This window comes from Loxodonta africana, chromosome 9 (assembly GCF_030014295.1).
Source record: "Loxodonta africana isolate mLoxAfr1 chromosome 9, mLoxAfr1.hap2, whole genome shotgun sequence".
In the NCBI taxonomy this organism is placed as follows: Eukaryota; Metazoa; Chordata; class Mammalia; order Proboscidea; family Elephantidae; genus Loxodonta; species Loxodonta africana.
This window is the reverse complement of record NC_087350.1, coordinates 41,688,653-41,716,061: the sequence shown is the minus strand read 5'-3', so window position 1 is coordinate 41,716,061 and position 27,409 is coordinate 41,688,653. Positions and strand designations below refer to the sequence as shown.

At 41.5% G+C, this 27,409-nt stretch overlaps 1 protein-coding gene across 14 annotated transcripts in view; it reads right to left on the bottom strand.

The window, feature by feature from the left end:
• APBA1 (amyloid beta precursor protein binding family A member 1) overlaps window positions 1-27,409 on the bottom strand; it is a 236,980-nt gene that overhangs the window by 131,887 nt on the left and 77,684 nt on the right. For 7 of the 14 annotated variants that reach the window (XM_064291239.1, XM_064291240.1, XM_023544771.2 and 4 more), the window contains one exon: window positions 991-1,039. The exons of the other annotated variants lie outside the window; for them this stretch is intronic. The gene's annotated coding sequence lies outside the window, so the exon portion shown is untranslated. The remainder of the gene's footprint in view (window positions 1-990; window positions 1,040-27,409) is intronic. 14 annotated transcript variants of the gene reach the window in all.

Genomic DNA, 27,409 nt, shown 5'->3' with positions numbered 1-27,409 from the left:
TGGTAATTCTCCAACTGGGGACTCACACGCAGTGAATGAAGTCTTTCCCAGGAACTCTTATTAGAGCCCAGCAGTTACACAAATGTAATCCACAGAAATCTGTCACAACCACGCTGACATGATAACCATGCTGGTGGTGCAGTGGTTAAGCACTCAGCGGCTAACCCGTGGTGAGAAACTGCCAACAGCTCCATAGGAGAAAGATGTGGCCATCTGTTCCTGTAAAGATTACAGCCTAGGAAACCCTATGGGGCGGTACTACTCTATCCTACAGGGTTTCTATGAGTCAGAATCAACTTGATGACAATTTTTTTTTTTTATATATATCAAGTGGAAAATTTCAAATTATCTTCAATATATCTGGATCTGAAACAAAACCTGGTTACTTTTGGTCAGCAAGAGCAAACCAAAGCCTTCACATCCATGTTTAGTCTACACACTGATGACTGAAATCTTAGGGGCAGATGTGGGGAGCCGGAGAGATGCTGAACACAGACACCAAGCCTGAAAGCCTGTGGGCACAGGCTGTACAGTCCAGCGGGTTTACACAAATGAGCCAACAATGGCTTCCACTGTGGAAAGAACTCTGATGCCCAGGGGAAGTTCGGGACCAAGTACGACTCTAGTTTATTCTTCTTTGCAAAGGCACGGATAGTCAGCACTTTTAGAAAAATACAAACCTGTGTATTACGTATTCCTTGGAGATGGGGATGCCTGTCCTCAACAGTTGCCTTAGCTCTTCAATTATACTGTAAAAATCACTGTGACAGATGATTTTATTCCTTTTGTGTCAACCAAAAACACACCTGGGACCCATAATTTGGAGATTAATGCCTTAACTGAGGAAAATAAAGATTTTAGAAGACAGGCTGATATCCAGTGTGCAAAGGCAGAACAGAGAAGGAAATTAGCAAACATTGAGCTAAAATGTTCTCAAGGGCAGGGATTCGTGGTAATAAATGGAATCATTTGGAGCTTGAAGGAGGTTACCTGTGAGAGACTGCACCGATTGCTTCAGGGATCACTGCTTCTCATCAGCCTAAAAATGGAACGGCCCGTAGAATTTCTAGGTCAGTAAAAGGTATGGAGGGGACACTAACATCTAATAAAATGAGAGGCTAGCATCAATTATTTATATGGCATTAAGAAAACTATAGATTAACCAATTAGGAGGACACACACCAAACTTAGAATATTTTCAAAAATCATGGAAAAAGGAGGTCAGATAGTTAGATGTCCAAGTAAAAACCAAAAAAACAGAAACCCAAACCAGTGCCATCGAGTAGATTCCGACTCATAGCGACCCTATAGGACAGAGTAGAACTCCCCCATAGAGTTTCCAAGAAGCGCCTGGAGAATTCAAACTCCCGACCCTTTGGTTACCAGCCATAGCACTTAACCACTATGGCACCAGGGTTTCCATTCAAGTAAAGTCCTGTAAATTCCCTGGTAAATCCTGAGCTCATCCAACTCTGCAAAAAGAATCTATGCCCTATTCTTTTCAAGGCCATTTAGTTCCTTTAGCCAAGACAAAGTATAGGTGTGCTTATTAAATGTTTCGAATATCTAAACTAAGTATTAACAAAATCCAGAGAGAAATTTGTTTGATCCATCTTCAACATCTTCATAAAAAGATTTCATAAACCTCTACTAGATGTGACCATTTTGGTCCAATGGGAGCATCCGTTTTCTAACAGTTGTTAAAATTTATATCTATTAATAAGTTATATTTATACTACGATTACTACTTTACTTGGACCATTTCTTCCATTTTTTATACTTACCATGCTTTCTCTATGCTTGTTTTTCTCCTTTCCTACTTACTATTAGATCAAATAACTTATTTTCCCTTCAATCGATTTGAAAGTTAGATATTCTGTTTCTATTATTTTAGTGACCACCTTAAATTTGTAACATGCGTACCTGACTCAAAGTTTAAGTTGATCAACATTTTTACTCTCCTCCAGAATAAAACAAGGATCTTTCAAATGCACCATCCAATTATCACCTACCGTGGCTGTTATTTAGTGTTTTAATTCCATTTTGCTTTTAACCCTCCCTCCATAGTCGTTACTATTGTTGTTAGTCAATGTTTGTTTAAATGAAACCACTTATTTACCACTTTCTTTTTTCACTGTTCCTTATTACAATTCACCCCTATCCTCTGGGTTCTACTTTATTTTTACCGAAACACATCTCTAACAATTCCTTTAGTGAGGATTTATAAAAGGTAAATTTAAAACGTATTTATTATACACTTCATCTTCTAAAAAGTATATTCCTCTTGGAGGACTGAACTACATACAGTTACGGTGCATAAAGTGCATGAATCCAAAGGGTTTAGCTCAATGAATTTTTGTATATGCATACACCCAGGCAGCTATCACTTAGGTCAAGATTTATAACATTTCCGTTACTTGCTCCTTCCCTGTCAAGACTCACCTCCACAATTCTGACATCTATTACTATCGGTCAATTTAGCCTATTTCTTTTTTATTGTACTTTAGATGAAGGTTTACAGAACAAACAAGCTTCTCATTAAATAGTACACATATTGTTTTATGACATTGGCTAACAACCCCAGAACATGTCAACACTCTCCCTTCTTCTCAACCTTCGGTTCCCTATTACCAGCTTTCCCCCGTCTCTAAGGATACACAGGTTTGTATTTTTCTAAAAGTGCTTACTATTTGTTCCTTTGCAAAGAAGAATAAATTAGTTGCACTTGGTCCCAAACTTCCCCTCTTTCTAGTCCTTGCCCCTGGGCTGATGTGCTCCTTTAGTCCCATTTTGTTTTATGGGCCCGTCTAATTTTTGGATGAAGAGTGAACCTCAGGAGTGACTTGCATTACTGAGCTAAAAGGGTGTCCAGGGACCAAACTCTTAGGGTGTCTCCAGTCTCTGCCAGGCCAGTAAGTCTGGTCTTTTTTTGTGAGTTAGAATTTTGTTCTACATTTTTCTCCAGCTCTGTCTGGGACCCTCTATTGTGATCTCTGTCTGAGCAGTCAGTGGTGGTAGCCGGGCACCATCTAGTTGTACTGGACTCAGTCTGGTGGAGGCCGTAGTTGTAGACCATTAGTTCTTTGGACTAGTCTTTCCCTGGTGTCTTTAGTTTTCTTCATTCTCCCTTGCTCCCGAAGGGGTGAGACCAGTGGAGTATCTTAGATGGGTTGCTCATGGACTTTAGCCTATTTCTTGAATTTCATGTAAATGAAATCATAATAGTAGATACTCTTTTGTGTCTTCCTTCTTTCACTCAACATAATGCTTGTGAGATTCATCCATGTTACTGTTTTTATCAGTAGTTTATTCTTTCCTATTACTGTGCATTCCATGTCATTACTACTCTTAAATGATGGTTTAGCAGGGTATAGAATTCTAGGTTGATAGTTATTTTTCCTCAGCTCCTTGAAGATGTTATTCCAATGTCTTTTAGTCTTTATTTTTGCCAAAAAGAAGTAAGCTGCCTGTTGAATGATTTTCTCTTTGACAGCAATTCAACCTTTTCCTCTGGCTACTTATTTCCCCCTCTCTAGTTATTTTTAAAATAATCTCTTCATCTTTGGTGTCCTAAAATTTCCACGTATTATGTCAAAGTATGAATTTGTTTTTGGTAATGCTAAAAGAATTGACAGAAATCAATGTGCTTCATCAGTCTGAGGGTTTATGACCTTCTTCAGTTATGGATAATTTACCCAGACTTCTGTGTCACTGGGGTAAATTTGTTTTCCACACCAGTACCTGCAATGAGTTTGATGGATGGAGTTGTTCACGTCCCCTTCTTGAGAAACGAGCAGCCCTTGAGGAGCTCAGCTTCATGTGGGGTTTAAGTTTTAGCTCTCTGCTTGCAAATATCTGTTCACATCTAGTTTCTGTGTGTATGGGGAGGTTAACACAGGGTCTCTTTCTAGATCTAATAGCTGCCAGGGCCACAACTGCAGCTTTCTTATCTGACTCTTTTGAGCTTCTTCTATATTTCTCACACCTGGTGATCTTCCTTTCTTTTGATCTCAATTAAAAAAGTATGTTTTAAACAGCTTTTCCATTTGTTTGTGGTTAAAGGAGATTTTACACAAGCTTTGCCTACCCTGGGAACCCTGGTGGTGTAGTGGTTAAGTGCTACGGCTGCTAACCAAAAAGGCTGGCAATTCGAATCCACCAGGTGCTCCTTGGAAACTCTATGGGGCAGTTCTACTCTGTCCTATAGGGTCACTATGAGTAAGGATTGACTGGATGGCCACAGGTTTGGTTTTTTTTTTGTTTGCTTTGCCTACCCTATTGCCATTGTTTCACTCATTGATTGTTTATCTTCCTGGCCTTTAAGGACTTGTGAGTAGTTAACAGCAAGGGCCCTGAAGACTAGACTTGAATAACTGCAGTTGCTAATGACTGGGTAGGTCTTTTTTTAAAACCTTTCTAAGCCTGTTTCCTCATCTGCCAAATAAGGATGATAAAACTGGGTTGCTGAGAGGATAAGATATACTAATGTATGTAAGGTGCCTGGCACAATACTTCAGTAAGCACTCATTCAATAACTACTAGTATTATTATTAAATATTACATGATATTATAATCTGCCTATGTGGGAATCAAATTTATGCATGAGTTGCTCCTATACAGCAACAGAAAAATACATTTCATGAAAAAGAAATAAACTGAATGATAACTAAAAATGATAATATGGACTCTATATATACTGGATGGAGCCCTGGTGGCGCAGTGGTTAAGTGATATGGCTGCTAACCAAAAGGTCAGCAGTTCAAATCCACCAGCCCTCTTTGGAAACCCTAGAGGCAGTTCTGTTTTGTCTTAGGATCAGTATGGGTCAGAATCGACTTGATGGCAGCAGGTTATATATGGGATACATATGTTGTTCTTCATAAATACTAACCAAAAAAAAAAAAAAGTTCTCGTATTTTATACATTCGGAGCAGAATTTTCCAAAGTTTGGAGAGAATCTTTAAAAGAGAGAACATTGTTTAAGGCAGCGCTTCTCAAAGTGTTGACACATGGCCAGATAAGAGGTTTGCCTCAGAATGTAACTTGATGTACCTGCTTCCTTCATTTAGAAAGTTGCTGTGATAGAAAGATGAACTGAACAGTGGGCTTAGTGATGTCATTGGTTTGTATAGTGGTGCCGGTTCCTTAACTCACTGCAGAAGAGCACACTTTGATTAGCACTGTGTTAGGGACGGAAACCTGGTGGCACAGTGGTTAAGAGCTACAGCTGTTAACCAAGAGGTCTGCAGTTGGAAACCACTAAGCACTCCTTGGAAACCCTATGGGGCAGTTCTCTGTGCTACAGGGTCACTATGAGTCGGAATCGACTCAATGGCAATGGGGTGATGGGAACATTTTAGCACTATCAAAGAAGCAGCAGTTTGACTGATTTGGTGTACTCCCAAGTTAAACAAACAGAAGAAGAAAAAAAAAAAGCAACTCAAACCCGTTGCTGTCAAGTCAATTCTCACTCATGGTGACCCCATGTATTACAAAGTAGAATTGCTTCATAGGGTTTTCTTGGCTGTAATGAAGGCATCCAGATTGAAGGAAGACTCATTAACATCCTGCAATATGCAGATGACACAACCTTGCTTGCTGAAAGCGAAGTACTTGAAGCCCTTACTGATGAAGATCAAAGACCACAGCCTTCGGTATAGATTACACCTCAACATAAAGAAAACAAAAATCTTTACAACTGGACCAACATTATGATAAACAGGGAATATATTGAAATTGTAAAGGATTTCATTTTACTTGTATCCACAATCAATGCCTATGGAAGCAGCAGTCAAGAAATCAAAAGATACATTGCATTGGGCGAATCTGCTGCAAAAGATCTCTTTAAAAAGCAATGATGTCAGTTTGAGGACTAAGTGCAACTGACCCAAGCCATGGTGTTTTATATTGCCTCATATGCATGTGAAAGCTGGACAACGAATAAGGAAGACTGAAGAAGAATCTGTCTTTGAATTATGGTGTTGGCGAAGAATATTGAATATACCATGGACTGCCAGAAGAACGAATGAATCTGTCTTGGAAGAAGTACAGCCAGAATGCTCATTAGAAGCATGGTTGGTGAGACTTCATCTTGCATACTTTGGACACGTCACCAGGAGGGACCAGTCCCTGGAGAAGGACGTCATGCTTGGTAGAGTAGAGGATCAGTAAAAAAGAGGAAGACCCTCAATGAGATGGACGACACAGTGGCTGTAACAATGGGCTAAAGCATAACAATGATTGTGAGGATGGTGCAGGACCAGGCAGTGTTTCATTTTGTTGTACATAGGGTTGCTTTGAGTCGGAATCGCTCAACAGCACCTAACAACAACAATAACCATCTTTCCAGAAGCAGATCTTCAGGCCTTTCTTCCCCAGCCCCTCAGGTGAGTTCCAACCACCAACCTTAGGTTAGTGGCCAAACGCAAACTGTTTGTGTCACCCAGGAACCTCAGGCTCCCAAGGTAGATCCACCAATATTTTACATGTAGATTCAAAAGGAACTGGCTTGCTACTATAAGGTCAAATCAAACAATTACAGGTAGTCCCTAACTTATGATGGCATTCTGTTCCGATGTAAGTCAAATCCCTCATTTTTAGTTTTCATTATAATTGCCTTTTATTATCAGTATTTTTATAAATCCTATCTTTGTCTTTGGGGGTTGGAATGAGAATGATAACATCAGCAAATTATGCTTTGCGTCATTGTATGTGGTATATATTACTAACGATAAACCACACACACACCAAAAAAAACGTTGCTGTTGAGTTGATTCTGACTCAAACGAACCCTACATACAACAGAATGCAACCCTACCCGTCCTGTGCCATCCTCACAATCGCTGTTATGCTTGAGCCCATTGCTGCAGCTACCAATGATAAGATGTAAAAAAAAACAACTGATGGTCATTAAGCGTGGTTCGACGTAACTCGAGTACATCGTAAGTCAGCAAACACCTGTAATTCAATTCACAAATTTTTAAATCTTATAATGGAACAGCATGTAAATTACACCTCATAGTGTAAATATTACCGACACACTCGAAATTCCCGTATTTTGACTCTATTTGTATTTCTGCTTTAGTCAAAGCTTTTAAATATTAATTTAAGTACTACAGAAAAACAACATATGTGTGTGCTTGGCCTGCCACAAAGATCTGCCCAAATGGACAGAAAAATTTAATTCTGGGCTTAAAAATACAATATCATGATCTTTCAAAACACTGAATTAAAAAAAATGAAGTGTTAAGAACAACTAATCTGGTACAAGAGCATTCGACTTAACATTATAAAACCCACTGCTGTCGAGTCAATTCTGACTCATAGCGACCCTATAGGACAGAGTAGAACTGTATGGAAAGTAATTATTTTAAAATTCACTTTCACTATCAATTCCCAAAGACATGGTATATTAAATTTACCTTGCTTCTCTGGAAATGACCGTTTACTAAATCTTGACCAGAATTTAAAGTCACCTTATTACACTTACAAGCCTTCAGTTAAGCTCTGCTCTGGGCTTTGCAGGGCTCGTAGGCTGGGCCAGTCCAATTGTAAATTGAACCCTTTCCACACACAAGTCCCAAGTATAATTTAATCTGTAAATATAGAGTGGCCTGAATTTGGCAAGATCCTTAAAATCTGAATTATATATTCTTGCATTTTTAGCTATACCCTTCTTAATACATTGAAGAAAAATGCAAATCTCTATCCAGTTTGTCATTTTTCAGTTAAAAATGACTTGTTTTCCCCATCCATTCAAAATGGACCCTGTAGTTATAAAGAGTCTGCTATTAAATTTCTCCGCCGCTCTCACCAGCAAAAGCGATACCGTGAAAACATCTCTTCTAAAATGATTACAAATGATTAGGTGTTCCAGCATTAGGCAAAACTTTATCTTCCTCAAGATCCATCTTAAGGCCTACATTCTATTCTCTGAAATAAAAATATTTAAGTTCAAAAGTAGGAAAGATTAACAAATGGGTTAATATCTAGCTCTTATAGGGTCGATATGAATCAGAATCAACTCAATGGCAACAGGTTTGCTTTTTGGTTTGTTTATGGGTACATATGTTAATCTTTCTATCTCACTGACTCACCGGAGTCATACTGGCTCCTATCATTCCTGGTTTACTGATTGCATTCACTGTGGTGTTGATTCTGACTCATGGTGACCGAACGAGTGTCAGAGTAGAACTATGCTCCAATGGATCTTCAATGGCCAACTTTTCAGAAGTAGATCACCATGTCTTCCTTTCAAGGCATCTCTGGGTGGACTTGAACCTTCAATCTTTTGGTTAGCAGATGAGGACATTAATCATTTGTACCACCCAAACCCACTGCCATCGAGCCAATTCCGACTCATGTTGTTATTGTCATTAGGTACCTTTGAGTCGGTTCCGAATCATAGCAGCTCTATAGGACAGAGTAAAACTGCCCCATAGGGTTTCCATCCTATATATACCACCCAGGGACTCCAAATTACTGATTACTTGGTTTAAGTAGAAGGAAAAACACAAACCCACAAATAACAAATTTGGTAGAGATATGTATATGTCCATCGAAATTCGTATCACTGTAAAGAAACCAAACCCTTCTGGATCAACTTCTCTGGATTCTGTGGCTCCTGGCAATCAGATGGACAGCTTTCTCCAAGGTGTTTGAGAGAAAAATAGGTCTTTGGCAAAGCCAAAAACTGATTATTTCCATAGCACCCACTGGCTTTTGTTAATGTAAAAGTCACTGGGATAAAATGTCAAGAAATACAAGCTACCCACTTTGAAAACAGCCTCTCCTTAACGTCAGTTCTCAAAAAATTGTGTATGGTGCCATTGAGCTGACAGCGAGGGGCCGTTTTCTGGTGGTGGTATGTTCTACTCCTGGGGGCATTATCCTTCCCATAAAGCACAGCTCCCCAAACACTGCATTACAGAAGCTCCTTCTAAGCATGTTTTCCTGACTTCTGTACTTCCAATAACCACCTCTCAGTTTCAGCAGCACAGGCCTGAAAGTGAACGATGGGACTCACGCCCAAGTGCAGTTAATCTGAAGAGCACTGGGACAGCGGGGGCAATTTAATCTCCACGGCAACGCTTTGAAACCCAGTGACAACAGTAATGGCTTTAATACCAAATGACAATCTCCTTTCAAAAGCTTTATGAATATTAATGCTCTGATCACAGAGCAGTATTTAAAAACAAAGAGTGCGTCTTCATTTTGACTGCAGTATCACTGAATCGTTAAATGCCTGTTTTCCCATCATTTTCACAAGTTATGGACATTCATTGCTGCAAGGTGGGTTTGACATTGCTTCTGCAGCTGGGGTGGGAGGTCACGAAGCGTTTTTGGAATCTTTATGCTCTTTTTCAACTGACAAAAACGAGACTCATGATTTCAATCTCTCACTTTTTTTGTGTGTGCTTTAAGTGAAAGTTTACAAATCATGTCAGTCTCTCATATAAAAACTTATAAACACCTTGCTATGTACTCCTAGCTGCTCTCCCTCTAATGAGACACCACACTCCTCCTCTCCACCCTGTATTCCCCGTGACCATTCAACCAGCCTCTGTCCCTCTCTGCCTTCTCATCTTACCTCCAGAAAGAAACTGCCCACATAGTCTAATGTGTCTGCTTGAGCCACGAAGCTCATTCCTCACCAGGATCATTTTCTGTCTTATAGTCCAGTCTAACCCCTGTTTGAAGAGTTGGCTTCAGGAATGGTTCCAGTCTTGGGCTAACAGAGGGTCCGGGGACTATGACCTCCGGGGTCCCTCCAGTCTCATTCAGACGATTAAGTCTGGTCTTTTTATGAGAATTTGAGGCCTGCATCCCACTGCTTTCCTGCTCCCTCAGGGGTTCTCTCTTGTGTTCCCTGTCAGGGTAGTCATCTGTGGTTGCCAGGTACCATCCAGCTCTTCTGGACTCAGGCCGATGTAGTCTCTGGTTTATGTGGCCCTTTCTGTTTCCTGGGCTCATATTTACCTTGTGTCTTTGGTGTTCTTCATTCTCCTCTGCTCCAGGTGAGTTGAGACCAATCGTCAATCTCTCACTTTTTAATAAATATAAATAAATAACTACCCACTATGTGCTCAGGCACCTGTGTGTCATTTTGTCATACTGTGGTAGCTTGTGTGTTACTATGATATCAGAAGCTATCCCACCGGGATTTCAAATACCAGCAGACTCTCCCACGGTGGAAAGGTTTCACTGGAGCTTCCACACTAAGACGTTCTAGGAAGAAAGGCCTGTCTGGCAATCTACTTCTGAAAATTAGCCAGTGAAAACCTTATGGATTACAACAGAACATTTTCCAACTCGCTTGCTTTGGACACATCATCAGGAGAGATCAATCACTGGAGGAGGACATCATGATTGGTGAAGTAGAGAGCCAGCGAGGGTGAAGGAGACCCTTGGTGAGACGGATTGGCACAACAGCTGCAACGATGGACTTGAACATGCCAGTGATTGTGAAGACAATGCAAGACTGGGCACCGTTTCATTCTGTTGTACATAACGTCATCTTGAGTCAGAGTTGACATGATGACAGCTATTTATCTCTATGTACTCAGCACAGAGCTAGAAGTTCTGGAAGCAAAGAAGAGAAGTAGGAGACGTAGTTTCTGTCTTCAAGGAACTTACACTTAAATTGAAGAAAGATTACTAACATAACAAAACAATTAGAACATGACATACAATATTTTATTTCTACCCTGTGCCAAAAAAAAAAAAAAAAAAACCAAACCCGTTGCCACTGAGTCATTCCAACTCATAGTGACCCTGCTAGTCCCAGGGATTTAAAATGATCAAGATCCTGCCCTTAAGGCACTTACAGTCCAAAAGAAGGCAAGTGACAACACGCAAGTGCAAGAGAGTGATAGTAACAAATCAGCGGTGGTAACGATGGATGAGATGTAGTGAGGACTTACTACATACCCATATGCCTGGCATTGCGGAGGCTGTGATGGGAGTCCGTACAGGCCTTGGTAGGGGTAGAAAGGAGAGGGAAGGCAATTCTCCCTCTGAGCAATCAGAATAAGATCACTTTACTGTGATCAAGTCTTAACAGAAATGATCAATTCAGCTTTGGCAGCTATGATTCACGTGACACTTGCTTTTCTTCTCGCTGCACTTCTGGTTTAAGGAAATCTCAACTGTCTGTTATCCTTAATAACCCTTTCGAAGCAGTAGGAAATATTGCTGATGTCAGCTTCTCGTACTGTGGTGGCTGGTGTGTTGCTATGAGGTTGGAAGCAATGGCACTGGTATTTCAAATACCAGCAGGGTCACCGATGGTAGACAGGTTTCAGTGGAGCTTCCAGACTAAGACAGACTAGGACTAGGAAGAAAGGCCTGGTAATCTACTTCTGAAAATTAGCAATGAAAAATTGATGGATCACAACAGAACACTGTCTGACTCACGTGCTTTGGACCCGTCATTGAGATGGATCAGTCACTAGAGGAAGACATGGTGCTTGGTGAAGAAATGGACTGGCACAGTAGCTACAATGAGGGCCTCAAACATGCCAGCAATCATGATGACGATGCAGGACTGGGCAACGTTTCATCCTGTTGTGCATACAGTGCCATGAATTGGAGTCAAGTCAACCGCATCTGTTTCTCTATCTGTCTATTCTCTGTTTCTAACTTTAGTGAGAAGCTGCAGCTAAGAACACAAGAAGAAAGGCACTTCTTCCTCTGTTGATCCTCATACAGCGTGGGCATAAAGCCAAGAGAAGAACACGTTCTAAAATACTTGTTCTAATCCTGAAGTAAAAAACTGAAAATGAGACTTATTATTCACGCACAAGAGCCTCCAAGCAACTAAACTGTGCAGGTGGTTGGAAGGAAGCTATCAGGCAGAGCCCTAAGCTCATTTATCATTTTGGAGGCTGCCTTCACAGGGACCCTCCTGTCAGCAAGGGTGCCTGCATTGCTCCCTCTACCTGCCCCAGCAGCAGGCTGGGAGCCAACCTCCATACGCCCATGGTCAGCGCCAGAGTAAGAAACATTGCGATGGTCTGAGATTCATGTGCACATCTGGTGATACACCTCAGGCAGTCATTAAACGAGGCGTCCCTGAGTTGTCTCTCTCTGCACCCTTTCCCTGAGTGGTCTCATCCATCCCGATGACCTTAATTACCTACAGGCTCATGCTCCCAAGGATGTATCCCCACTTCAGCCCGCTCTTCAGGGCTTCACACCCAAATATCCAACTGCCTCCTGGACAGCTCCTCACAGTAGTCTCAGAATTCCCCCAAATCAACTCATCATCATTCTCTTCCATCACACTCCTTACTCAATATTAAATTTTTAATCTCAACCAACAACTTCAGCATTTACCTTTTCCAAAATGGAGCTCTGGTGGTCTTCAATGGTTCATCTTTCTTCCTCCATGTCCAATCATGCATCTAGTTAGTCCTCTTGCTCCACCTCCTAACACTGTTCAAATCCTCCACTCCCACATGTCCAAATCACCCCATACCCAGAATGTCCACTCTCATCTGAGCTACCGCACAGCTCCTGACTGTCCCCCCCGATCCTTGTTCTCCTCCAGTGTTTTCCGCCCTGCAGCAAATCTAGTCTAATGACATCACTCCTTTGCTTCAGGGCTTTGGTGGCTTCTATTGCTCTCAGAATCATGACCCAGGCCCTGATCTTGGCCTCAAGGCTGGCCTGTTTGGCCTCTGCCCATCCCTCCAGCTTCCTCTCTTATTATGCTCCCTCTCACGCTCAGCTCTCGAAATTCCCTTCTCCTGGTTCCTATGCCATGCTGGGCCCTTACCTGGAACTCCACCCCACCTTTCTGCCTGACCAGCTACTGCTCATCCTTCAGGACTCAGCCTTGAATCCTTCTCTCAGAGAGGGTGGTACCTGCTGTTACATACCCCCAAAGCATGTTTACTCCTGGTTTTATAACCTAGATCAGGAGCATCGTCAACAGTGTCCTCATTTGATAAATCTTAATCCCTCATCCTGAGTCTGCAGCCCTCCACTGTGGTGACCATCACATTTACCCCACTGTGTAACAGTGGTCTGCTCGTCTAGTGGTTTCCACACCAGATTGCCAACTTCTTGAAGGCATGTACCATTTCCTTATATGTCCCTCCCTGGTACCTAGGGCACAGCCTAGCCCATGTTGGAGCTTGATAAATGCTGGATAAATGAAGGATGATGAAATGCTCTAAAGTGACTTACAAATTTCATCATGTCACTTTCCTGCTCAATGGCTTCACATCTCACTTAAAATAAAATCTGGCTACATTCAGGGCTCTGTTCAGGTTTCCCTGATGAGCCTGGCTCAAATAACACCATGCCCGTCACCCCACCATCACTCACAACCCTCCTGCCATGCTTTATGTTTCTACATGGTGCCCTCTTATTTGACATTATATATTTGTTGTTTGCTTACTGTCTGCCTCTCCCTACTTGAATGTCAGGTTTTTGAGAGCTGAAACTTTGTCCTCATTTTTCCTTCCTGTGTCCCCAGTTGCTGGAACAATGCCTGGTACCCACTAGGTATGCAACAAATATTTGTTGAATGAATGATGGATGAATACTAAAATTGAATGGTTCGTATACTTTGGTATTGTTTGAACTTTTAAAAGAAATGATCATTTATTATAATAATAATAATTTATTATAATAATAATAAAGGGTGGCAGAGTGGTTAAAAGTGGCTAAGAGTTTGGCTGCTAACCAAAAGGTCGGCAGTACGAATCCACCAGGTGCTCCTTGGAAACCCTATGGGGCAGTTCTACACTGTCCTATAGGGTCGCTATGAGTCGGAATTGACTCGACAGCAGTGGGTTTGGTTTTTGGTTTTCTAGTATGAAGTCAGCATTTATTCAACAAGTATTTACTGAGTTCTATATAAGGCTGCAGAGCACAGAGGAGGAATCAACCATTTTCACAAAGAAGAAGCAATATTGAAGTTCCCTCCCCCCGCCAAGTTCCCATATCGAGTTGATTCCAACTCATGATGACTGTATGTGTGTCAGAGTAGAACTGTGCTCCACAGGGTTTTCAATGACTGCTTTTTCAGAGATAGCCAGGCCTATCTTCCAAGGCACCTCTGGGGACTCAAACGTCCAACCTTTTGATTAACACCACCCAGCCTGTTGGGTCCTTGGAAGATGAGCAGACATCTGCCAAATACAGAAGGGTGTTCCCCACAGAGAAAATTGTAGCCACAAAGGGGAAGGCCAGGGATGCGAAAGCTCCTTCAAACACTCAGGAGATTCCTGCCACCCCTGTACCTCCACTGCCACCCAACACAGCCATTCACTTAACTCTAATTCTTAATCTTCACGTTTCTATATTCCTTATTAACTTTAAGTCTTGGATTTGAACACCATCCTCTCACGTCTGTCTGACTAATGCAGTGATTCTTAAATACGACATAGGTCTGTCAGGATGACCAGCAGTGCCTCTGCCAAATACACGAGGGTCCTGTACATCGTGTGTGGGAGTCCCCTCACCCCCACCCTCCGCTGTCAGCATCTCTGCCAACTGAGCCTGTGCTCCTGTGGGTGGAGTGATGCACCCCTCAGGTATGAGGAGGCAGGAGAAACGGAGGCCCTTGGGTCTGTGCTGAGAATCCTGAGAAAAGCTGGCATACCTGGCTGTGCCGCTGATACCATCATCTACCGCTGTCTCCCTTCCAGACTCCATCTCTTCCAGAAAATTCTTCCTAAAAATAGTAGATTCACACCTTTTGCCAGAGGAGCTTAGCAACCACACTAACTGAGAAAAACAACACACACGTGATGGTGTCATTCTACACGCCCACCATGGCAGGATGGACGGCATAACTGTCTGGGTGGGAGTCGCGAGAACGATACCCACTTATAGAAGAGCAACCCAAAACCCCTGGGATTTTCTGACAAAGTCTCACATGCCCTCTGTGGAACATTTCTCAAAGCCCTAATAGGAGTTGGCCTGTGATAACACTTCAACAGCAATGCAGGGTTTGGGGGGACTTTATGAAAGATCCAGAGCCTTTGCTTGGCCTTAGGATAAATCACTCTGTGTTCGTTTCCTCAGACTGCCTAACAAATACCACAAAGTGGGCAGCTTAAAACAACAGAAGTTTATTCTCTCACAGGTCTAGAGGCCAGAAATCCAAATTCAGGGTATTGACAGGGCTATGCTCTCTCCGAAGGCTGTGGAGGAATATCCTTCCTTGTCTCTTTCAGCTTCTGGTGGCTCCTGGCATTCCATGGCAGCATAACTCCAATCTCGGCCTCCATCTTCATATGGCCGTCTTTCCCTTGTGTCTGTCTGTCTGTGTCTCTTTTTCTCTTTTTATAAGGACACCTGTCCTATGGGATTAGAGCCCACCCTGCTCCAGTATGACCTCACGTTAACTAATTATAGCTGCAGATTCTGTTTCCAAATAAGGCCACAGTCACAGGTACCAGGGGTATCTTTCTGGAGGACACAGTTCCTATAACACACCCTCTCCTTTGTCAATTTATATTTGGGGAGAAATAATCCAGGCAGGCACCCTGCATTACAGGGCTTTAATCTGTTAGTGGAGATTGAAGAGAAACAATTACAACTTCCACTAACATACAACTACTCTCATCCAGAATACATGCAGCATATCACACAGACGTCAACACAAAGAGAACCAACCTGCCCCAGCCACGTTTCTGGCTGCCTCTTCTACAACTTTAAGTATATCCTTGCTTTTTCCAGCCCCTCTCATTCTTCAAACAGCAATGGAAGAGATGATATAAAAATTTAAATGTCATTTACCCAAATGTCTTATCATACAGTTGTTTGCCATTCTTGATAACCACTTCACTAATTCTTTGGAAGTTAACCCAGTGTAGTGGTCAAGAGTGAGCTCTTACAACACTGTAATATGAAATATCTAAAATAGGCAAAGTATAGAGATGCAGGTTTATTAGTGGTTACCGGGGGCAGAAGGGAGAGAGAGAAAAGGAGAGACTCATTGCCTAGGGGACACAGAAAAAAAGAAAATAAAAAAATTTTTTTTTTTTTTAATGGTGATGGAAAATTCTGGAAACGGATAATGGTGATGTTTGAACAACATGATGAACATAATTAATGCCACTGAATTGTACACATAAAAAATGTTGAAAGGCAAATGTTTTGTTCTATCTATCATCTATCTGCCTGCCCGCCCGCCCACCTGCCTGCCTGCCTGCTTATCTACATCTCTCCCTCTATCTATATCATAATAAAAAAGTGAGCTCTGCCACTTAACAGTTGCATGTTCTTGAGCAATTGTTCCCATTTCCTCACTTGTCGAACAATGATATTAATTGTACCTACGTTATGGAATGACTGTAAGGGATAAAATAAATAACTGTGTAAAATATTTAAGATAAAGCCTGGCATGCAGTAAGTAATCAAGAAAAGACAAGCAGACCAGAGGTATATATGAGCCATCACGCAAGAACTGGACTTTCCAGGATGGTTCAGTCTCTACAGTCTAATATGTCCCCCAAATCTACCTCCAACTAGGTTGCTGAAACCCAAAAGAAGTGAAACAGAAAGCAGCAAATATTGAATCACTCCCTTATTCTAAGCATCACTCAGCCATGGAACAGGCATCTTAGAGTATTTCAGTTTGATCTTCTGTGGAGCTCTCTCCTGGAAAAGGAAGGTTAACTTGGTCATCTTTCCATGGATACTAAGTTTTTTATTCAGGTATGACTTAAAACACACACACACATATCACACAACACCACATTACACCCCTAAACTGGAAAACTATTTCTAAAAGAGGTGATTTCCATATAAGAAATGAAAGCCAAGAGGAATTTGCCAGAGCTACACGAGAGTGTGTTATATGTATATATTTCTATATGCTACTCTGTGTGTGTATATAAGTAGTTTTCAACTGGGGGCAATTTTGCTCCCCAGGGCCCATTTGGCGGTGTGTGAAAACATGTTTGATTGTCACAAGTGTGTGTGGGGAGTGCTACTGGCGTCTAGTGCGCTGAGGCCAGGATGCTGCTACGTATCCCACAACGCACAGGACAGCCCCATAGTGAAGGATTATCCCACACAAAATGCTAACAGTGCCGAAGTTGAAAAACTCTGGAAAAATAAACACATTTCTATTTCTAGTATGCTTATCGTTAAGGGTTACTGGAGCCTTGGTGGCGCACTGATTAAGAGCTCAGCTGCTAACCAAAAGGTCTTTAGCTCGAATCCACCAGCCGCTCCTTGGAAACCCTATGGGGCAGTTTTACTCTGTCCTATACGGTTGCTATGAGTCAAAATCAACTCAATAGCAACAAATTTTTTCTTTTTTTTTTTTTTCAAGGAAACACTAGAAATTTCGACTAATGAAATAAAAAGAAAACGTTATCCACAAGACTTAAAATTCTTCATGTGAAATAAAACTCTGCTGTAGGGGTGAATACCAGGCTCAAAATGGGGGGAAAAGCAACAAAAAACTCTAGCTTTCTTCTTGGATAAAACTGATTGAAAGGTGGCCAAGAAACTCACTAGAGTTTTTTTTTTTCCTTCTTTCTTTCTAGGCAGATAAGAACAGTCTGAATCAAGCTCTAGAAATAATTAAATCAAATTGCCAGGCATGCTGTCCTCATTGTCAGTGTCATTGTAAATTCTTGTTCCCCTGCCAGGTAGGTCAGAATTGAGGAAAAGGTTTCAATGTATTCTAAGATAGAGAATCAGAGAATATTAATTACGGTTCTGAGAAGCTTGAGAAGGCACTTAACCCGTTGCCTCACCTTCTAGCAAAAAAAGGGTGGCGCAGGCATCACCCAGACCCATGAGAACCTGCCCAGTGTTCAGGACCTAGAGGCTCCTTATAATTCTTTGTTAGCACACTTTAATAAGAGTCACCTGCTGTAGCAACAGAAACCTTTAATTTAAAATGTACTAAATACTAATGGACCACAACTACCACAGCCTCCACCAGACTGAGTCCAGCACAACCAGATGGTGCCCAGCTACCACCACCAACTGTTCTGACAGAGATCACAACAGAGGTTCCTGGACAGAGCTGGAGACAAATTCTAACTCACAAAAAAAGACCAGACTTACTGGTCTGAAAGAGACTGGAAAAACCCTGAGAGTATGGCTCCCATTCACCCTTTTAACTCAGTACTGAAGTCACTCCTGAGGTTCACCCTTCAGCCAATGATTACCCACTAAACCCACTGCCGTCAAGCCAATTCCAACTCATAGAGACCCTATAAGACAGAGTAGAACTGCGCCATAGAGTTTCCAAGGAGCACCTGGTGGATTCGAACTGCTGACGTTTTGGTTAGCAGCCGTAGCATTTACCCACTACGCCACCAGGGTTTCCAGCCAATGATTAGACAGGCCCATAAAACAAACAATAATTAATGTAGCTCAGCCACGTATATGAGACTAAATGGGCACACCAGCCCAGGGGCAAGGACAAGAAGGCAGGAAGGGACAGGAAAGCTGGACGAATGGAAATGGAAAACCTGAGGTTGAGAAGGGGAGAGTGTTGACATGTCGCAGGTTGGCAACAAACGTCACAAAACAATATATGTATCAATTGTTAAATGAGAAACCAATTTGTTCTACAAACCTTCATCTAAAGTATAATGCAAAAAATAAAAATAACCCTACAAGGATTAAGCTGTGAGAAAAAGTAAAATAAAAGCAAGTAAACTGGCAAACAGATAAACCTAAGCAAATATTGATAGTATAAATGAAATAAAATAAAATGTACTAAGTGCCTACTATGTGCCAGGCAGTAAGGGCACAAGTGTGAATGAAACACAATCCCTCCCCTCCAGTAGCTCAGGAGGGAGAGATGCCAACAAAAGAATGAAAATGTGGTATCACAAGGGCAAAGGTCCTACGTTCAAGGAATCCCAGAGCATGCAGAGAAAAGTCACTATCTGAGGTGGTTAAATAAGGCATCCTAGAAAAGGAATGTATTCTTTGGATATTGAAGGATGAAGAATAGTTTGCCAGACAGACGTATTGGCGATGGGGGAGGACTGTGCAAAGGCACTGAGGTATAAAATGACACGACATGTTTAGGAGACTCAACGCTCGGGATTTCTGGAGCTGAAAGAGTGTACCGGCGTAAGGGAGGAAATAATCTGGGAGATGTTCCTGGAAACATGGGCCAGGACCTGACAAATATGGTTTTAATGGTTTAATGTTCGGTTTTCTCATTGTTATATATGATTGTTTTTTAGAGGTTTTATAATATTGTAATCTATCCTTTTTCTTATGTTCAAAGTGACTCCCTGAAAATATTTCTAGTCCCATTTAAGTATCCCTGTTTTTCTGATATTTAGTAATTTACTAGGAATATAATGGTTTGCATTGTGTCCCCCCAAAATATGTGCTGAAACTCTAACCCCTGTACCTGTAAATGGAGCCCTGGTAGTGCAGTGGTTAAGAGCTTGGCTGCTAACCAAAAGGTCAGCAGTTCAGATCCACCAGCTGCTCCTTGGAAACCCTATCGGGCAGTTCTGCTGTGTTCTATAGGGTTGCTGTGAGTCGGAATCTACTCAATAGCAATGGGTTTGGTTTGGTACCTGTAAATATGATCCCGTTTGGAAATACGAGTTTTCTTCTGTTATGTTAATGAGCTCATTACCACAGTAGGGTGGATCCTAAACCTAATCACTTCTGAGTTATAAAAAGAGCAGAACTGACACAGAGGCACACACGGGGGAAGACAGACAGCATCTGAGGATCGTCTACAAATCAAGGAACACCAAAGAACACCAAGGAACTAAGAAATGTCTGGGTTTACCAACAAGGAAAGAATCCACATGGCCAAGACCCTGATTTGGACTTTTAGCCTCCAAAACTGTGAAAAAGTACCCTTCGGTTCTTTAAAGCCATCCACTTGTGGTATTTGTCTTAGAGCAGCACTAGCTAACTAAAGATGTTTCCTTAAAAAGGGATGTGGTGGGTTCAATAGTGGCTCCCCCCAAATTTATGTCTACTTGGAACCTCAGAATATGACCTTATTTGGAAATATGGTCTTTGCAGATGTAATTAGTTAAGATGAGGTCATACTAGAGTAAAAAAAAAAAAAAAAAAAGAGTAGGTAGACCATAAATCCCATGACCAGTATCCTTATCAAAAAGAGAGAGAGAGAGGAGATGCACTGAGTTATACACACAGCGGGAAGAAGCCTTTTGACGACAGAGGCAGAGACTGGAGTGATGCAGCCACAAAGCAAGGAGTGCCGAGGATTGCTGGAGCCACCAGAGCTGGGAGAGAGACACAGAACAGACTATCCCTCAGAGCCTCCAGGAGGAACCAGCCCTGCCAACACCTTTATTTACAACTAACTATGAGAGAATAAATGTCTGTTGTTTTAAATCACCCAGTGTTATGGTAATTTGTTATAACCATCCTAGAAAACTAACACAGGGGACTAAGTAAATTATTTTGTAAGAGAAAAGATCCACTCTCTAACCAGTTTTCTAGCTTTCAAAGAACTTTGGAGACACTTATAGAGCAATTCTTGTACGTTTTCCTATCACCTTTCACCCAGCTAACAGATAACATCCCCTCTGTTACTGGTCCTGTATTTCTCTCCCCACATAATATTGTTGGTGACACATTAGAACATGAACGGGCTATAAATTAAGTAAAATTTCACTCTCAGAGTCACTGACTGCCAAAGCCTCTGATTAGAATCTCAATTTTCCCCCTTGGTTTGTTTATGACTTTGTTCTAGAGAAATAAAATATTAGACTTAATAAATCAACATGGACAATATCAGCCTAATAAAGCAAGTCTCTTCTGGATTTTATTAGTTATTCCATTGACAAAGTAATTCTCTAACTCTCAATGGGAGTTGGGCGGTGGATGCTGTAAGGCAGTTCTCTAGCACTTCATTGGGATTTCTGCTTGAAAGCACAAAGAACACATATCCTTCTCAACTCCCCACTGTTCTGTGGCTACACTTCATAGTGGCACTGGGTTTTCAAGAGCAGTGACATTGACAAGGTATTGTGGAGGGCTTCCTTCCCCCACCCCCCCGCCCCCACAATGTACATATTTTCCAAACCCAAATCCAGGATTAGATATCAAACAGGAGCACAGCTTTTATCGTTGACTGGTAATTTTATAAATCGTAAGATGGTGAAAAATGTTAATTGTTGAATGACTTAATGCCAAGCATTGAAATTTTTTTAAAAAGCTAAATTATACAAATGACCACAGTAGAGAAAATAAAAGGAGAAATTGTGCATAATCCCATCGTTGATCTGTTTCATGCGCCAGTTTTACACAGTTGTAATCATTAAGTCCACGACATTTTATATCCGTCTTTTTATCTACTTAAACAATACTGTGTCAATAAAACAGAATATTACACAGGCATTAAAAATGTGTTTTTTTTTTCTGAGAATATTTAACAGCATGCATGGGGAAATACCTTTAATATAATATTAAATAAAACCAATTGCTGTTGAGTTGATTCTGACTCATGGAGATCCCGTATGTATTAAAGTAGAAGTGGGCTCCACAGGGTTTTCAACGGCCGATTTTTCAGAAGTAGGTCACCAGGTCTTTCTTCCAAGGTACCTCTGGGTGGACTCAAACCATCAACCTTTCGATTTTTCAGCTGAGTACTTTAACTATTTGCACCACCCAGGGATGCCATATTAAATAATAAATATAAAACTGTATAAGGTATGATCATATTTTTTATCATAGATGGAAAAAATATACCAAAATATTAACAGTGGTTATTTTTGGATGGTAAGATTACTTATTATCACTTTTCTGAATTTTTCAAAACTTCTATAAGGAACATTTAATATTATACATTAGAAGAAGTTCTAAATATTACATTAACATATTTCCATGGTTCTAGCGTCTATGACTATACCACTGGACGGCACTAGGTTTAGGTGAGTGTCTATGACTATCATTTTAATGCATGCACAGTATTCCATTGAATGAATGTAACATTTTTGCTTAATACTCTTTGTGGGAAAATGTAGTTCATTTCCAATTCTGGGCTGCTACGGAGCCCTGGTGGCACAGTGGTTAAGAGCTATGACTGCTAACCAAAATGTGACGACTCATAGTGACTTTCTGTACAACAGAATGAAACACTGCTTGGTCTGTGCCATCCTTACAATCGTTGCTATTCATAAGGTTTTCACTGGTCGGTTTTTTTAGAAGTAGGTTACCAGGTCCTTCTTCCCAGTCTGTCTTAGTCTGGAAGCTCTGCTGAAACCTGCGCACCATGGGTGACCCTGCTGGTATGTGAAATACCGGCGGTACAGCTTCCAGCATCACAGTAACGCGCAAGCCACTGCAGTAAAACAAACCGGTGGATTACAACCTAAAAAAACCCCTAAGGGGCAATTCTACTCTGTTACATGGGGTCACTATGATTGAAATTGACTCAATGGCACCTGACACAGAGGTGTTGTAGTGAAAGTAATGACCTTGCCAGGGCAATCTCTAAATTTGCACCCCTCTCCCCTGCCCACGGCCAGCCTCGTCTGGCACCCCCTTGGACTTGCATCTGGGGGCAAGTGTTCCCTTCTGCCCCCCCATACGGCTTTGACCTAACAACAACATAGGTTCTATAATTTATTTAATTATTCTCTATTACAATACCCCTTTTTGAGGGGGGCAGGGAGATGTAAATAATTTACAAGGAACATCCCAGTACATAAATCCAATTTTTTTTTTTAATGAATAAAATTTGAGGTGTAGAATTGTTGGCTTTGAACATCTTAAGGCTTTGATTATATATTGCCAAATCGGAGAGTTTCCATAACCTTAGATTCTGATCTCAGTCCTACGTACTGTTGCAGCAGTCTGAATCAACTAAATTGGTGGTATTCATTGCTTGCCCTATAAAATGGCATTCTTGCTGGGGAACCTCAGCAGCTTCTGATGCGTCCCAAGATGCAGAGCCTGGGAATCTGAGAACAGACACACATTTCACCTGGAGAGGCTGTCTCTGCCAAAAGCCCAGCAGAAACTGCTCAGTTTCCTTCAGCTTTCCACCCACAGAGGCCAGAGAAGCGACTGTGACTCTGCCGTTCCTGCAACTCAGCACAATGGCTTAAACAACACTGGGATATCATTGCATCCACGTTCTGCGGTATTTCCTCTCCCTTTGGCCCTGGTTATGACACTTTCTTTCAAACTTTATTTTATTAGGTAAATAGAATTGGTGATATTCAAACATAGTGTTCCTACAAAAATAGTAATTTCTTTATATGTGTGTGTATACATATATATGGAGCCCTGGTGGTGAAATGGTTAACAGCTCGGCTGCTCACCAAAGGGTCAGCAGTTTGAATCCACCAGCCACTCCTTGGAGACCCTATGGGGCAGTTCTACTCTGTCCTAAAAGGTCGCAATAAGTCGGAATCGACTCGACAGCAATGGGTTTGGTTTGTGTGTGTGTGCGTACATATATATGTATCTCTACATAAAACCAAATACTAAACCAAACCCGTTGCTGTCGAGTTGATTCCAACTCATAGTGACCCTATAGGACAGAGTAGAACTGTCCCACAGGGTTTCCAATACTATAATGTTTACAGAAGTAGGCTGCCACGTCTTTCTGCAAGCGGCTGATGGATTCAAACTGCTGATCTTTCAGCTAGCAGCCAAGCGCTCAGCCACTACACCACCAGGGCTACTTATCTCCAAATAAATAACGTATTAATGAAACAAAACTCTACCCCAGTAAATATCTTTAAAATTGTGAACTTCTACATGAAGGTGATATGTGGAACCTCACAATGTGGTTCTCTCCCTGCATAAGAATCACCGGGGTCCTATCTACCTGGTGGCTGGGCAAAGGGAGCTGTATCTTTTAGAAGCTCCCAGGATAGTGCTGAGCTTGCTAAAGACTGTCAATTTTTATCATAGAGCCTTATTTTGTTCAACATGTAATACAGTGATTTTCTTCCCAGCCACAAATTTTCTTTTCCTGCAATTTTAAAGGAACACATTTGCGTCTATAAACATTTCTTCATTAACAACTTTACCTACTTCACTCTGAATTGAAATTTTGGTTTGCAGAGTAAACCCAAATCAAACCCATTGTTGTTGAGTCAGTTCCGACTCATGGAGACCCCAAGTGTCACACAGTAGAACTGCTCTATATGATTTTCTTGGATATAGGATTTACAGAGGTGAGTTGTGAGGCCTTTCTTCCATGGCACCACTGGGTGGGTTTGAACCACCAACCTTAAGGTTAGTAGTCAAGCACAAACCATTTGCACCACCCCAGGACAGCAGAATAGACCCAGATTAATAAATTAAAAAAATTTTAAGGTCTCTATGTACATCGATGGAAACCCTGGTGGCATAGTGGTTAAGAGCAACAACAGCTGCTAACCAAAAGGTCAGCAGTTCGAATCTACCAGGTGCTCCTTGGAAACCCTATGGGGCAGTTCTACTCTGTCCTATAGGGTCGCTATGAGTTGGAATCCACCCGACGGCAGTGCGTTTTTGAGTTTTGATGTCTATAGATGGTGCAGTGGTTAAGAGCTCAGCTGCTAACAAAACGTTGGCAGTTCAAATCCTACAACCACTCCTTGGAAACCCTGTGGGGCAGTTCTATTCTGTCCTATAGGGTCGCTATGAGCAGAATTGACTCGATGGCAACTGGGTTTATTATTATTAGGTATATAGATAGTCTTCCACAAAGCAAATGAATTTATGTGTATTTTATTGAAACTCTCAGAGAAAGAGATCCTGTGGGACTTCTAGGGAACAAGAGTTTAAACCATATAAAGCGTCATTGTAATTCTTTGTATTGGGAGTGCTGGTTTTATTCTTATTTTAGGTAACGTGAAAAATGTTTTATAAACATTTTATAAAGCTGTTAAAATAAATGCATAAACAGTTTTCACTTTCCTTTACAAATAATTTTATCTGAGCTAAAAGTAAACTGTTTATCTGAAGAAAGTAGTAAATTATCATTAGCAGACACGGCACAGAGATATGGCAACAGTTGCGACGGGGACATGAAACTGACTGAAGATTGAGAAGCTCTTCACTGCACTAACCCCACATTCTGTGAAAACCAAGTGGTTTCCTGACTTTTCAGTGAGGGTCCACCCTGGCACACACACCATACAACATGGACGGTTTCCTTCAAGCAGCATCATGAGGTGGTCTCCACGGAAGAAGGATCTGGACGGGAGGCTGGGAGTTTACAATTCAGTACAACTGGGCCAAGGCAATTTAGGAGTCATGGTCAGCTTGTGAGTGAAGAAATACATGAGGAAAATGTTACTCGAATAAAACGATTTTAAAAGAAACAATATCATGATCATAAAAACCTAGTATCACTTGACATAAATTGAGTACGACTAATAAATATATAAACACTAAACAAAGAACACTTATCCATGAACCACTTAAAGTCATCTGGTTAACCACACTGTAAGGAGCCCTGGTGGAACCATGGTAAAGCACTCCGCTGCTAAATAAAGATCAGTGGTTTGAACCCACTCACAGCTCCATGGGAGAAAAGACCTGTTGATCTGCTTCTGTAAAGATTATAACCTAAGAAACCCTATGGGGTAGTCTTACTCTGTCATATAGGGTAGCCATGAGTCAGAATTGACTTGATGGCACACAACAACAACCACCACACTCTGCGAAATACTTATTTAATCTAAGCACCTCATATTTTAGATGATAAAAATAAGATCTAGAGAGGTTAAGTGGCTTGCCCAAAGTCCGCAGTTGGAATCCAGGTATCTGGACTTCTCTACCAAAGCACCACTGATGTGGAGGCCCCCAAGCTATCACTAAAACTGGCCCAGTTGGAGAAATCCTTTTGTCCCAAGTGACTCTGCAAACACACTTTTCTGCGCCTCTGAAAAACCAAAAACCAGTTGCCATCGAGTCAACTCTGACTCATGGCAACCCCATGAGCGTCAAATTAGAATTGCTCCACAGGGTTTATAATGGCTGACTTTTCAGAAGTAGATCACCAGACGTTCCTTCTGAAGAGCCTCTACGTAGACTCCAACCGCCAACCTTTCAGTTAGCAGCTGAGTGTGTTCAACCGTTTGTACCATCAGGGACTCTTCCACGTCTCTTAGCTGATTTAAAATAAAGCACTTCAGATTTGCTGTGCTGAAGGTAACTGTTAAAGGAGTCTAGAGGCAAATTAGAAAACATGGATTGCACTTTCTTTCTCTAGAGTGAGGAATTAAATCAATCAAGCAAAATTAGAACATCCCAGCTGCAGCATCAAGGGAGCCACTGGCAAGGCTCCATGCTGCATGAGAAATCAGGAGCCCACATCCTCCTCACTCTCACTGGGTAGCCACCCCTTTACTACAGAACGTGGAATCCAACCACTAAGACTTTTCATGTCCTCACAGACTCTGCCAATCCAAGCCAAAGGGCACGTGGCCACACTGTGGTTTTCTTCTTAGAGCATGATGACATAGAAGAAGAAGTCTAGGGGCTCTAGGGTCAAGATTTTAGTCATCTTTTGAGCTCAACTCATTGACCGCTCTCTGCTGGAGGCTTTTTCAGAGCCTTCCCATCTTCACTGATTTCTCCTTTCTTTAAATTCTTTAGAGAATTTCTGCGTAGAAAGGGCTTTAGGGTGGCAATCTGGCTGAAAGGAGGGAGGTTGAAGGGACTAGTCTTGAATCTCTACTTATATGGCCAGCCCACTTTTTTGCTTAGTTTATAAGCTTAAAATTTAAAAAAGCCAAGTTTTTAAAAAATGCTTTTATTCATACGAAGATTGAGAAATCAATAGTCTATAACTGAGAATACTATTATTTAGAAGGGTGGCCACAGAAGGCATGGATTTTATGGAAGCAGGGAACTCCTACTCCTGGAAACCACTGGTATCTTCTCTGCTCTCCTGCTTATAGTCTTTGCAGTCCACTTTAGCATGTGCCGCCTGTCTGCTACCACAGGATATCTGCATTTCAACAAATGCAATTTTACTGGAACTTCACAATTTGTAAGGCTACAGGCCCTATCTGTTGTGTACATCCCTGTCCCAGCACCTAACACTGTGTTAGCACATATCAAGCACTATGTAAATATTTGCTGATGAAGGATGAACGGATGAATGAACGAAATGCATGAATAAGAAAGCTTGGTCTGTCAAACTGTGTTACAGAGAGCCACTCTTTCAATGGGTAAAAAAGGGCTAGGGAAGATAGTCTAGCAATTAACTGAGTTTTATTTCCTATGGAAATTTAAGTGAGCTTTTATGGATAGAAGGGTACAGCTTAAAAACCCCAAACACCACTGTCATGGATTGAATGGTCCCCCCCAAAATATACGTCAACTTGGTTATGCCATGATTCCCAGTATTGTGTGGTTGTCCTCCATTTTGTGATTGTAATTTTAGGTTAGAGCATTAGAGGATTAGGGTGGGATTGTAACACCATCCTTATTCAGGTCACCTCCCTGATCCAGTGTAAAG